Below are 14,558 nucleotides of genomic sequence, written 5' to 3'. Positions count from 1 at the left end.
AGCTCCGCCTTGCGTAACTCACTTTTGCTCATCGTGTTCTATCACAGCAACAGAAAAAAGATACTAATATGAGGAGAAAGGGGCTTATTGGATGGCACTTCCATTTCACAGTGTGTCACTGAGGGAATCTGGAGGCAGAGACTGACGCAGAGGGCAGGAGAGATGCTGCTTTCGGCTCACTCCCTCCGGCTTGCTCATCTACCTCTCTTAGACAGCTCAGGCCCACCGACTTAGAGATGGCACTGTCTCCAGTAGGCAATGGGGAATGTCCTACAGACATAGCCTCAGGCCAAACTGATGGAGGCAAGTCTTCAGTTGTGGCTCCCTCTTCCCAGATATGTCAGCCTGACAACCAAGACCTGCAGCACAGGCCATCAAGTCAAGCTGACACACAAACATACCGTTGTTAAACCCTAACTTGCCTTCTCTGTCCGCAAGATTTCGTGGTAACGTTGCAATATAAAACATAGTCCAACTTCTAAAAGTTCCCGAGTCTTTAACATTTTCATATTTTGAAAGTCCAAGATCTCTATTAAATACAGTCCATTGTTGTGGCACACACCTTTAATCCCAGCACTCTGGGGGTAGAGGCAGTTGGATATTTGTGAGTTCAAGGCCACCCGGCTTATCATTTCCAAGTCATCCATGGCTCTACAGTGCTGCCCTGTCCCCCTACAAAACAGAACATAGTCTATTAACTATGGGACTCTGTAAAATCAAACATAAATTACAGCCTTTCCCATTCCAAGTGGGAAGAACTGGGGCACAGTTACAATGGTATCAAAGTGAAACTAAAGTCCAGGAACGTAAACAGTTTAGTGTTTGACATCATGGACTCATGCATGATCTCCTGGGCTGCAAAGGGCTTGGGCAGTCACATCTCTCTGATGTGACAGAGGTTGCCCAGGAGACTCAGTCTGGCTCCATTCCACTGCCCTTGGCGGTTTCCTTGTGGTCCTGGCACTTCTGGTATGCTGGGGTCTCCACTGCATCCGAGCCTGGGCCCTCACCAGCTGTCTCTCCTAACTTCTTCAGGAACTCTGCCCCTGCCACATGGTACCAGCCTCACCCTATCGCCATGGCCCCTTCAATCCTGGGGTTTTCACTGCACCTTCACCAGTGGCCTCTCCTGGCCTCTCAGAGTGCTCAGCCTCATCTCCTCTCTGTTCCTTCAAAGCCACCACCATGTTGAAGACTCTTAGCCGTTGCCACATTTGGCATCAATTTGAGAAGTTGCCTTGGCTACATCTGGATTATGCCTCCTGTGTCCTGACCCCAAGGAAATGCTCCCCAGAAGATTTTATCTTAGTGATGCTAATCTCATTAATCACAGCTAATTTTTCACACACACACACACCTCCAGCATGTGTTGTCCCATTGAAGCACAGGATTCACTTCCACAGAGGCTGGATTCAAAACATCTCACAAATGGCACTGATAGTCTACGGGGGTTCTCAGACTTTGCTTTGAAACTTCATAAGCCACCCACATCTGCATCAGTCTCAGTGTTCTTCCCATCTCAGCTCCCATAGAGCAGCTCATTAAGTTCTAAGAGCTCAACAGCTCTTCTGGCCCAAAGTTCCAACTACTTCCATTATCCTCCCCAAAACAGCACAGTCACTGGTCAGGTCAGTCACTGGAATACCAATTTCTGCTCGCGTTTGCTTGCTGTTGCTGCTGTGATAAAAGATGAAACAAAAGAGGGGCTAGAGGGTTTATCTGGTTTGTGCTTTCACCTCACACTCCATCTTTGAGGAACATGAGGGCAGGAACTAAAGGAGGAACCTGGAGGCAGGAACTGAAGCAGAGACCATGCTGGATGCCACTTACAGACTCCCTCCCTCTGGCTTGCTTAGTTACCTTCCTTGTTCAGCCCAGGTATCTGCCCTCATGCTACATCAGGAAGCCATGGAGAAAATGCCCCCACAGACATACCCACAGTCCAGGCTGGTGAAGGCAACGCCCTGGGGAGTAGCCTTGCTATTCCCTCTTCTTGGGTCTATCAAGTTGGCAAGGAAGATTACCTTTCACAATTATCCAATAGGAACTCCCTCAGAACTGTGCCACAGGCGGGATTTGAAGACCCCACAGCCTCTTCCTCTATCCCGGGATCCAGTCCCTTCTTACACAGCTAAGGCCTACCTGCTTAGAGCTAGCACACACCCACTACCCCAGCGAGGGGAGAAAGCATCTGAAATGGGTCACCCTACAAAATGGTGGCCGTGGCAGCATAACAGATGGGATTGTGGTTTCTAGGTGGATGGAAAGCTTTGAACACACCAAGTCCTCTTCAACCAGACAAATATCTTCATCTCTCCTGTACTGCCTTTCCTCCTTCAAGGTCCCGGCATGTACTCATTCAGAGGTCAGTGGCTGGCCACTGCCTTAGGCTGACAACCATCTACCTCTGCTTCTCCGAGGACAAAGAACGCTGTTGTAATAAAACCTAAATGGATTAGCAAGAAGTTACTTTTGCCCAAGAATGTCAGCTTTCTTGCCTCGTGTTGTCAGAGACACTGGGAATTTTAGGCTTTTGTGTAGATTTGCAGTTGTTTCTACCTGACATCGCCCTTGCGTTTTTAACCCGTAGATTAGTAGTTCTCAGCATTCCCAACACTGAGACCCTTTAATACAATTCCTCATGTTGTGTGACCCCCCAGCCATAAAATTATTTCATCGCTACATCATAAGTGTAATTTTGCCACTGTTGTGAATTGTAATGTAAATGTATGTGTTTTCCGATGGTCTTAGGCGAGCCCTGTGAAAGAATCATTCAACCACAAAGGGGTCGTGCCCCACGTGTTGAGAACCACTGAATTAGAGGGAAGTAGACCCCCTACTAAGAGGCAGCCTTAAATCATGCCCGTTCTCCCATCTGCTCTTATACCTTTATTCAATGATACTCTGCTTTTCACAGATTCTTCCAATGTCCATCTTGCTAGGCCAAGGAAATCCAAGCAAACTCGTAAAGCCATTGAGAAGTGCGTTAGGCAGTGGTTCTCAGCCTCCTTTGGGTTCATGGTCCCATTGGCAAACGTCTATCTCCAAAAATATTTACAGTTCGGTTCATAACAGTAGCAAGATTACAGTTCTAGACTTACAACAAAAATAATTTTATGGTTGGGGGTCACCACAACATGAGGAGCATTATTAAAGTGTCGCAGCATTGGGAAGGTTGAGAACCACTCACTGTCTTAGGAGCTGGGATGGGGGTGGGGAAGTTGCTTGCTCAGCAATTAAAAGCACTTGTTGCTCTTAAAGAGGACCAGAGTTCAATTCCCAGAACTCATATGGGGTGGCTTACAAATACCTTAACTCCAGCTCCAGGGCATCTGATGGCCCCTTCTGGCCTCCTGCGGCACCAGCACACATGTGGCATACACATACAGAAATATACCCATATGCATAATGAAAAATAAACATCGATCTTTAAAAGAAATTGCCTCACAGTCTCACTGGCTACTCCGGTATCCTCCTGTTGCATAGAGTATGGTTAAGTATTTCTTCTCGTCTCATGAAGCTTGCCACCCTTTTAAGCCCTAGCCAGAGAATTGATGCAAACGACTATGGAAACATGATGTTGCTTCTATTGTGGGCTGTAATGCATCTCCACAACTATCTTATACTGAAACCTTGAGGACACCACCTCAGATGTGACTGCATTTACCAATAAGGCCTTTCAAAAGGTGAGTGAGTTAAAAAGAGACCGTGAGGGGATCCCCAATCCTGTCTGACTAGTGTCCTTTATGAGACTGCTAGAGACAAAAGGGATGTAAGTCTACAGAAATGGCACATACCCACAAACATGGGGAGAAGCATCAGGAGGAGCTACGGCTGACACAGTGGTGCTGGCCTTCTGGCTGCAGAGCTGTGAGGACACATCTCTGCTGTTTATGCCACCGGCCTGTGCTGCTTTGTTTCAGCGGCCCTAGATGGGCATGTGTACTGCACGGAAGCTCAAACAGGAGAAAATTCCAGACATACCCTGTTAGGGAGTGTGGACAGAGTCAGTAATGAATTCAAAAAATGTCTCAGGCCTCTTCCTGGGCCCTCATGTGAAAGTGGTATGTCTGAATTGATGCAGAGCTACAAATTAAAGGGAATTCTCTGAAGAGTTTCCTTCCAAATCTCCAGTGAACTTTCCAGCATGGTGGGCTTAGAGAATCACTATTATCAATGGCATGTAAAACTCCTGCAGGAACAAACTGACATAACAAAAACACACCGAGAAGTCTTTGCTCCAGAACTCATCAGTACAAACCAAAGTAACCCCCCCCAAAAGAAAAACCAGATAGGATAATTAATGCCTATAATCCTAGCACTCAGGAGGCTGAGGCAGGAGGATGGTTATGAGTAGGAGGTCAGCCTAGAGTACACAAGGAGTTCCAGTCAGGGGCTACAGAGGAAAACCTCATCTCAATAAACAAATAACTAAGAAAACTTGAGGTCCATAAATTCAGGGTTTTTTTTTCAATATTTTTTCTAACTTCCCTTTATAAGAGAAGATTAATTTTATTTTCATTTACGTGTGCGTATGTGTCTGTGTATCTGCCACGTGTGTTTGGATGCCAGAGAAGGCCAGAGGAGGCACTGGATCCTGTGGAGCTGGAGGTACAGGCGGTTATCAGTCACTCAGTGTGGGTGCTGGGGATTGTACTCAGATCCTCCGAAGGGGCAGCAAGCACTCAGGTAAGCCATCATCTCTCCAGCCCCTACATTTTCTAATTAGCCCCAGATTTCACCAGACTCTTATGATCACCATCCTATTGAAGACCTAAAAATGAATCGCTGATTTGATTCCTTGGGAACAACTAAGAAAAGGTCGACTAAGGCTATGTACACTGAACAACGAGCGTCGGCCGCTGCTGACCCCACACAGGGAGACCTCAATGAGGAGCTTTGAACCAGCCTGGGGAGGGGAAGGAGCTGAGCTCCTAGTTCTCGAAGAATGACCCCATAAGCACTTGCAGGAACGGCATCGCTGGCAGTCTCTCTTCACTTGTAGCCCATTATGTTTATTCTGACCCGCTCTATTTCACATCAGAATGAGTTTGGAGCAATCTAATAGAGGTTGGCAGAAATCTTTTTTTTTTTTTTCCCCCTGGGGAATAAAAAGAAGCCCAGCTGTTGCAATAGCATTCTTTCCTTAATATAAGCCATAAAAGACTGGTGGGGGGGAGGGTGTGTCTATTCACATCACAGAGTTTGAAAGGATTTAAGCCAGGAGGGCCAAGAATAAGAAAATACCATGTAAAACCCGAGATGTATGCAAAGTCGATAAAAATGGACCCACGGCCAAGCATTGTGCAGCATGGTCAAGTTTTCAGGGAAGAAAAACAGGGCTTAATGAATCTACCTCAGCTAAGGAAAATGGTCCCCAGATTTCCATTTTGTTGCCATGACAACTGGTGCTCCATCATTGCCATAGTAACCAGCTGAAAAGCATTAGTCAAAGGACAAGCTCTCTGATTGGGTGGCCATCAGAAGCCATCAGAAGCCGCACAACACTGAAAACGCTGCTCTGCCATCACACTGACCTATTTCTGGTTTCCAGTGTGTTTCGGCTCTCCAGTGTGCTTCTCATAGAACCCAGTGTTGGGGTGGGGGTGGAGGACCAGTTTCAACAAGTGACTAATCATTACACTCCAATAGATTTGATAGACTATTTACTGTCTAGTGTCCAAGATACACAGTCCTGTAAGAGAGCCACACCCTCTCTGATGACTTGCAGTTTAATCCTACTGTTCTCTTCTTAGAGCATCGAGGCACACTAGGCACAGCTACAGCCAGTTACTGCTCACTGGTGGCAAGCTGCCATCTTTGTTACATGGGGTACTGAGAAGCTGGAAGGAAGGGGAAGTTTTGAAAGGTAGGACGTGACAACACTGTAAAATAACAGCATGGGGTGGACGCACGTATATGGTAGACCTTTTAATACATGTAAGCTGGTATTCACGGCATTAAAATCTTTGTGTTTGAATGTTTTGCTTGCATGTATGTATATGCACCACAAGCACGCCTGCTGCCTTCAGAGGCCAGAAGAGGTCATCAAACCCCCTGGAACTAAAGTCAAGAATGGTAGTGAAGCATGTGTATGCTGGGCACCAAGCCAAGTGCTCTACATGCGTGACAAGTGCTCCTAACCACTGAGCCATCCTTTCAGCCCAATGTCTTGTTTGTTGTTATTTAAAACAGATCCCACTATGTAGCCTTGGCTGGTCTGGGGCTTGCTGGGTAAATCAGGCTTGTTTCCAACTCAAAGATCCAACTGCCTCTGCTTCCTGGGTGCTGAGATTTAAAAGTGTGTACCATCAGATTAGGCCCCAACATCTTCTGTTAAAACCTGTGCTTGCTTAAAGCTGTTGTGCTTTTAAAAGAAAGACTTTCCCCACCTGAATCGTCTTCCTTGGTACTTGTTCAAAGCAATTTGTGTACTCACAGACACCCCTGGAATGCTCTGAAAGGGGAGAGACCGTGAATGCCCCAACCTCATCCCAAACCCTTCCTTTAGTGCAATGGCTTTCAACCTTCCTAATGCGGTGGCCCTTTAATATATAGTTCCTCGTGGTGTGGGGACCCGCAGCCATAAAATCGTTTGTACTGTTACTTCATAACTATAACTTTTCTACCGTTATGAATTGTAATGTAAATATTTTTGGAGTAGAGGTTTGTAAAAAAGGTTGTGACCCACAGGCTGAGAACCCCTGCTCTAGCTGGTCCTACATTTAGTCAGAATGCACCCATTGGGAAAGATGTTTTAAAATGCCCAGGAAATATGAATTGAGAAGTGAGGAGCTGGCAGCACAAGAGCTGCTAAGTAATGGGCATGAAAACACAGCCTGGCACAGGTGGGGAGTGGAGGACGGAAGGGGGCTTGTGCTTGCACTGACAGTGGTTTTCCTATCACCTACAATAACACATTAGGTTTCCAAGACGCCTCATGAGCTCAATACTTCACAGCAAATACTTCACGGCACGTGCTATAAATGCTCAATGTGCGCAAGTAGACAGATGCCAACAGCCCTACCCTTCACAGTTTATAAGCCTGAGTGGATTCCAAATGCCTATATCCAAGAATGGAACTGTTCTATGGTAAGATGGGAGCACCAGCCCAGAGCCATCCTGGGAACTGCTGCTCCTGTGCCCTGGGTGGACCAGCTTCCATGCTAAGGTCTGGAAATACCAATCTTAGCAAAAACAGGTAGAGACACTGGAAGCTTACAGGACAGAATAGGGGGAAGTAAGTCAGAGATAAATGTCCATCCACCTACAGTCACCGCCGGGCTCCAAGGCAAAGTCCAAGAGTTCCTGCCTAAGGAGACTGGACAGTGCTAGAAGGCAAGCAGGGAAAATGCAGCGTGAGTTATGATATAAGGTGGAGGTGAGGAAAACATTCAAGACACAGAGAACTGCATGGCTGTGCTAATAATGACCCAGAGAGCCAGAGATAATCCTGGGAGGAGGCAGGGGTGAGGAGTGGGGGGTGGGGGGGAGGGCTGGACAGGGAGTACGGAGAATTGCACACCCTGACAACACACTGTTCAGACAGAACACAACCTTCAATCATGAAACCACCCACCAATGTGCCACGTACTGGTTACTATGCTCCCTGGTGGGCTAAGACTTTAGTTTGAATGTGTACATGGAAATAACCTGGGGCTGGGGTAAGGGAAACCTGATGCTATACGAGATTCAAACAAAGAGCCTGGTACTGTGTCAGGCAGTCAGAGAGGTGGGACACACTTCCTGATAGTCCGCAAGGGTGTGTATGCAAATCATCCGGAAAGTCCAGGAGAAGCCGAGTCACGCCCAGCAAGCTTTGTGAGAAACATCTGCCCTACACAGGAGGAGAGGTTTGCCTGGGAAGATAAAGGGAGCTATCTTACCCAGGCTGCTCTGAAGTTTGGAGGTTTCACTTGCAGGTCAGTTCTGAGCCTCCAGACAAAAGCCAGTCTTTTTTTTTTTTTTTTTTTTCCTGACAGTATAAAAATTTCCTTTTTAGGAAGAATTTTGTAATAATTTTTTCCGAGCTAGCTGCAGTAGCAGCACCAATTTTTCTCAAACCTCGCAGGAACAGAATTAGGGCAGAGCTAGTAACTTATAGCAAGTAAGAATTTGGGACTTTTTTAAAAGATTTATTTATTTATTATGTGTACAGTGTTCTGTCTTCATGTACGTCCAGAGGAGGACACCAGATCTCATTATAGATGGTTGTGAGCCACCATGTGGTTGCTGGGAATTGAACTCAGGACCCTTGGAGGAGCAGCCACTGCTCTTAACCTCTGAGCCATCTCTCCATAGTGTCAGAAAGTACGAAATCCACTGAAACAGACCATTCCGGGGAACGCTGACCCGGAAGAGGAATCCCGAGAGCGGAGAGATAATATTAACGGACGCACCAGCTCTCTTCTGGGTCACTTAGGGACGAAAAGGCTCCGGGCGGACATTCGTCATCATGGCGGGTAATGATGACCATTTTGTTGTGAGAGTCATCATGTCAGCTCGGCAGAGTGACCGAGCCCACGACTCAGAGGAGCCCAGAGGTTGGGACAAGCCTCGCAGAGGTGACATGTCTACCAATAACGGGAGTCAGAGCGCAGGACCCACAGATGCCCAGACGGTTTCCACGCGGTAAGGAGCTGGAGTCACGGGTTTCCACAAGCATCCTTTGCTGCCACTTCCTAATTGTAATTTTGCTACTGAAGTGAATCGTAAATATCTGACCGTCAGGAGTTTTGATCTATGACCCCAAAGGCATCGAGACCCACAGGTTGAGAAACGCAGTCCGAGGGGGCATTCACATTAGGAGTTCTCAGTGTGCAGGGTCTGAGCAGGTGTAAGCAAGCTGAGGTGTCCTGAAGGCCACGTGCATCTTTCCTGTCTTTATCATAACCGCAGGGTAACACCCACCATCAAAGCCTTTGCGGAAAACCCGGAAGTGCGCCAGGTGTTCCCAACAACCTCAGAACTAGTGACTGAGTCGTGTATACCATATGCGACAAGGTTGCCTTCCTGAATTTTCACTGGGAGGCCAGTATATACCGTACCTTTCCTTCTATGGAAGTGTTTGAATCAGAATAAAGGGTGGGCAATAAGGAAACAAACCAAGTGTTCTTGTCCATATGCTGGTCGGCCAACTGCCCAAATGGAGTCTGCTCTCAAGTCTCTGTCCCTTCCCTTGCCCCTCCTTTCTTGTAGGTCATAGTCATGTGCTAGAAGAGCTCACAGGGTAACAAAGGGGAGAAAACATTTTATTATCATTATTATAATAATATTATTATTATTCCTTTACAGAGATCTGAAATCTCATAGCACTTCAGGATCATCAGTACTTTAGAAAGCTGCAGTCCCCTGTGGAAACCAGCCACATTTTACCCCAGTGACCCTCACGCAAAGTGCAAAGCTGAATGCCACGATTTTCATACGAAGCAGATGAAACCCTCAAAGGGAATACAGCTCCTCCAAAGGGGTGGGAAAAAAAAAAAAAAAAAAGGTGTTCCAGAGTAGAGAACTTGATACACAAATATGTTTAAAAGGTAATATTTGAAGTGGTTTTAAAAGTGCAGTCCATGGCTATGCCACATAGGCGACTTCCAAGAAAGCTGTTAACCAATCTACAAAATCAGAAATCCTCTTGTAGCAAGTAACGTCAAGGTGCTTGAGCTACACCTTCAACTTTGAGAATCAGTCCCGGGGATTTAAGGTTCTTAGTCCAAGACTAAGGAACTTCAACAAGGAAAAGCCACAGCCCCAGGGCTAGAGAGACGGCTCAGCTCTTCAAAGTATTGGCTGCTCTTCTGAGGACCATCCCCAGCAGCCACATGGCAGCTCACAGCTGTCTGTGACAGCAGTTCCAGGAGCGCAGATGGCCTCCAGTGGCACCTGGCATGCCTGTGGCGCACACCCATGCAGGAACATTCCTATACATAAAAAATTAAACAAAAAAGCTCCTAAGCTCTCACAAAAATGTAGTATGTCCTTCTATTGAAGAAGTCAGTACCAGTATGATAATTATCAGGACTAAATATTACACCTTGATAGTCACTGCATTAGCAAAGACACGAGTAAGGCCAGCTATGGCCACTCACTCCTTTAGGCCCAGTACTTAAGAAAGAGAGGCCTGAAGATCAACCTAAGTTCTAGGCCAGTCTAGTCTACATGGTGAGTTTCAGGCCAGCCAGAGTTGCAAAGCGAGGACCTATCTCAAAAGCAAACAAGCAAACACACACATAATATCACAGATCTCAGATACTTTTAAAGGGCCGGTAAGATGGATCAGCTGTAAAGGTGCGTGAGGTCTGAACACACACACACACACACACACACACACACAATGTACATTTTAAATAAGGATAAAACATTTTCATAATTTTATCTCATAGGTTTTAGTGTAAAGACTACATATCTAACTGAGGATTTCAAAGAAAACTGACCAAAGGCCCAGAGGTGAGAAAATACAGAGCAGGGCAAGAGTGGAGTTTGACAGAGACCTGAGATAAAGCAAGAAAACTTACTCTTCAAAGTGGACCCCGCCCAGGAGGCTCCTGAGAGCTACTTACTCAGGATTTTATTTTGTTAAGAAAACGCAAGATGTGCCAGGCGATGGTGATACATGCCTGTAATCCCAGTACTTGGGAGGCAGAGGCAGGTGGATCTCTGTGAGTTTGAGGCCAGCCTGATTTACAAAGTAAGTCCAGGATAGCCAAGGCTACACAGAGAAACCCTGTCTTGAAAAACTATTATTAGGTCAAGAGACCAAATAGAAGGCCTTACTGCTTATAAACGGGGGGGGGGGGGGGGGGGGGGGGGGGTGGCTCAGTGGTCCCAGGAGTGCTGCTGCTGTCCAGCATGTCGGTGACTCACCACTGCCTGGAACTCCAGCTCCACCCATCTGGGATCCACCCCTGCCCATGCTTCCATGGGCGCCTGTACTCACATGCACAAACCCACACACTTACACATGTAATGTTTGAAATTAAAAGGTTAGAGAGAGAACATGCTGAGGGCTTAAACACAGAGAGAAGAATCAACACAACCCCAAAGCTCCAGGAGTCACAGGGGGTGGACATGAAGGGCGTCAGCTGAAATGGATTTAGGAAGGGAGCATTGGTGAAAACACCCTGGCTGGCTACAACAAAGACAAATAAATATTCAGGACCTACTGTGCTGTCCCCACAGCCCCCAGGAGCTTCTCCCACACCGGGCTTTTATCCTGGAGGCCCCTTGAGGGGTTTCAGTGAACCCCTGCAATTACAGTAGAAAACTGTGGATAATGGGGAGGAGGTGTGAATTTTCAATATAAACTCAAGAAGTACATGAGTTTCCCCCTCCTACACAAAGACATGCTCTCTGCCCTTTTAGGCAGCACAGGCAAGGTGTTCCCATCAGTTTTTGGACAATGTGAAAATACTGGAATCAGCTGGAAAATAAGGAATACTTATTCGAGTTCCCAATATCAGAGATGCCAGTCATGGTTGGGCGATTCCATTGCTTTGAGGCCAGAAAAGTTAAAGGTAAGTCTCTCACTCCACGGCTATACAAAGCAGAGAGAAAGGTCAAGGTTCGAATAGCCCCTCAAGCACTTGCCCTATAACCTAAGTTCCTCTCTCTCTCAGCCTCTCTTCCTAATGTTGCCACCATAGGCTGATGGCCAAGCATGTAATTTTGTAAGAGCCAAGCAACAGCAGAAGGTAAGCCCTCTCTGAAAACTTGAGGAGCGTTGAGTCTTAAAATAGACAGGAAGTATGAAGAAGGAAGTGGTAGATTACAGCAGCACAGATGACACTGTCAGCGAAGTTAGCTGCCTTGTCACCAGCCTAGGAAACAGGTTAGGACATCGCAGTTAAAATTCTGGTTGTGGTGGCACAATCCTTTAACCTCAGCACACTGGAGATGAAGGATCCAGGTCGGTCTGGTTTACAACATGAGCTCCAGGCCAGACAAAGTGACATAGTGAGACCCTGTCTCAAACAAACAAACAAACAAACAAACAAAACAAAGAAAAAACAGTAAGAGGACAGTGGGAAAGACGATATGGGGGCTGAAGAGATGGCTCAGCATTAAGAGCACTTGTTGCTCTTGCAGAGGGCCTGAGTGTGGGTCCCAGCACCCATGTGATGCTTCACAGCCACCATAACTCCAGTCCCAGGAGATCTGATGCCCACTTCACACCTCTGAGGGCACCAGAGATGAGTGTAGTGTACGTGCAGATGTGTAAGTGAAACACTCACACACGTAAACAGTTTGAAGTTCAGTGGAAATGAGAGCCCTGCTTCTTACTCATTCCTTAGGGAGATTGCCTGAATTATGTGTCTCTGCAAGAGTGATGGAGAAATCTTCCACTGGACCCACTAACAGTGGACATCTTACAGTAACTGCAGCACAGCTTGAGTTTTTGCTATCCAGAGAAGCCAAGGGGCACCCAATATGCCTAGATACAAAAAAAGCCACAGTGGTGCAGCTGGGTTGCTTTTATAGTGCTCTCTATTGGCTACTCCCAACACACTGTTATTGTCAGGTGGTTAATTTTTATTTATTTATTGCAGGTAACCTTTATTTTTAATTTTTATTTTTTTAATGCTGCTTTTTGACAGAAAGTTTTTGTAAAGAGTTTGGGCACTCCAAGAGGTCTCCCATGAAAGAAAGAAAGAGAGGGAGAGAGAAGGAAGGAAGGAAGGAAGGAAGGAAGGAAGGAAGGAAGGAAGGGAGGGAGGGAAGGAGGGAGGGAGGGAAGGAGGAAGGAAAGGAAAAGAAAAAAAGAAAACGAAATAAATTAAGGACAGAGAGAAGGAAGGAAGGAAGGAAGGAAGGAAGGAAGGAAGGAAGGAAGGAAGGAAAAAAGGAAAAAAGGAAGAAGAGAGGGAGGGGAAGAAAAAGGATGAAAAAGAAGAAACACACTATCGCCAAAATAAAAAACTAAAATGCCAATTAACAGTGCTGTTGGCATACTACAGCACATTATGGATACGTCCTGAGCTTTTGTGGGTAAAGATGGCATGAGGCAGTGGTGATCAGGTGGAAGTGCAATCCTTGACCTGTAACATCCCCGCGTAACTGAAAACTTGCTACAAGTGCAAATCCTAGCGTCCTCCCACAACCTGCTAAATCAGTCTCACGTTGTATCCTGTTACACTGGTGAGTATGATAAACCCTGAATCAGTTATCTAGAGCACCGTTTCTCAGCCTAGGGGTAGAACAACCTTTTCACAGGAGTTGCCTAAGACCATCAGAAAACACAGATACTTACATGACGATTCACAACAATAGCAGCATTATAGTTATGAAGTTGCAACAAAAATAATTTTCTGGTTGGGGATCACCACAGCATGAGGAACTGTATTAAAGGGTTGAAGCGTCAGGAAGGTTGAGAACTGCTGCTCCAGAGACAAGTTAGTCTGCCAGCAGAGAGTAACAGTTCTGGCCAAATGTGAAGGGAGTGTGCACCTGTAACAAGCTAGAGGGCTCTGTGTTGCTGTGCTGGTTCTCTCAGCATCTGGCTGCCAGAGTGCTTGGAGCAAGCTCTCTTTAAATTCCCAACCTTAGCATGCTTATGTTCAGTGGCTACTGCATGAATGGGTGAGTGAGCACATGAGTGAACACTGGAAAGGAGAAGTTCACACCCTCTATTGCTTCTCCTCTGCGCACAGCCCTAACACTGGCCTAGCCTAGGGCCACTGAGACCACGGTGAGCCCAGAGGGATTGGAATATCTCTCACTGACATGGGTCAATCTGCTGCATGGCTGCAATCTCAGATCAAATACAACTGCATTCCAGATCCACTCTACAATTTCCAGAGCAGCAAATGCAGAATTATCCTAAGGACAAAGTTAGCCTGAGTCTAAAGGACCATCTTCTCCCACTATCAAGTCCCATTCTATTTCTCTACAGTCACTGCTGCATGGCAAGAAACCCTCCAGAGTGTATTCCAGTGCAGTTGCCCTCCTGACCCTCTGAGCCAGCATTCAGAGTCCTGTCCCTGGCCTGTGTCAGGTGGAGGGCCGTTGGTCCTCCTCCCAAGGGTCCACCCTGTGGGTCAGGACAGGGGGTCCTGGCCCAGGGCGTGAGAGGTGTGGAGTCATCAGACACCAGGAGTGTGATGAATGCACTCCGAGGGCGAGCAGACGTATACTGGTTTAATCCCGGAAGAGAGTGCACGTTATATAGCTTTGGGCGACCAATCGGGTTCATCCACACCATCTCCGAGCCTGCCATTGGTTGTTGGTCTCCAGGCGGGCTCCCAAGTCAGCCACTCACCTTCCGCCTGACTCTTCCGCAGTCACATCAGCAGAAGTCACCCCTCGGTGACCACTGGAGCCCCAATGGTACCTTGCCGGGAATGCCTTCAGAGGGCAGCCATTTGCCTGCCTCTATCCTCCAACATTGATATCGTACACATATCAAATAGTTTTCAACTTCAAGCACCTCATAAACAGGCGATCTCATCCAAAGCAGACTGAAAAACTTGGCGGACAAGCCCCTGTGCATCCATTAACGAAGCCTTCTGGATTTATGTAATACCAAGAGACGTCTACGCAAACAGAAGAGCACGTCTAGCTCA

Source organism: Psammomys obesus, unplaced genomic scaffold (assembly GCF_907164565.1).
Source record: "Psammomys obesus unplaced genomic scaffold, mPsaObe1.curated_primary_1811, whole genome shotgun sequence".
Lineage (NCBI taxonomy): Eukaryota > Metazoa > Chordata > Mammalia > Rodentia > Muridae > Psammomys > Psammomys obesus.
The sequence above is the reverse complement of the archived record's forward strand: the minus strand, read 5'-3'. Positions refer to the sequence as shown.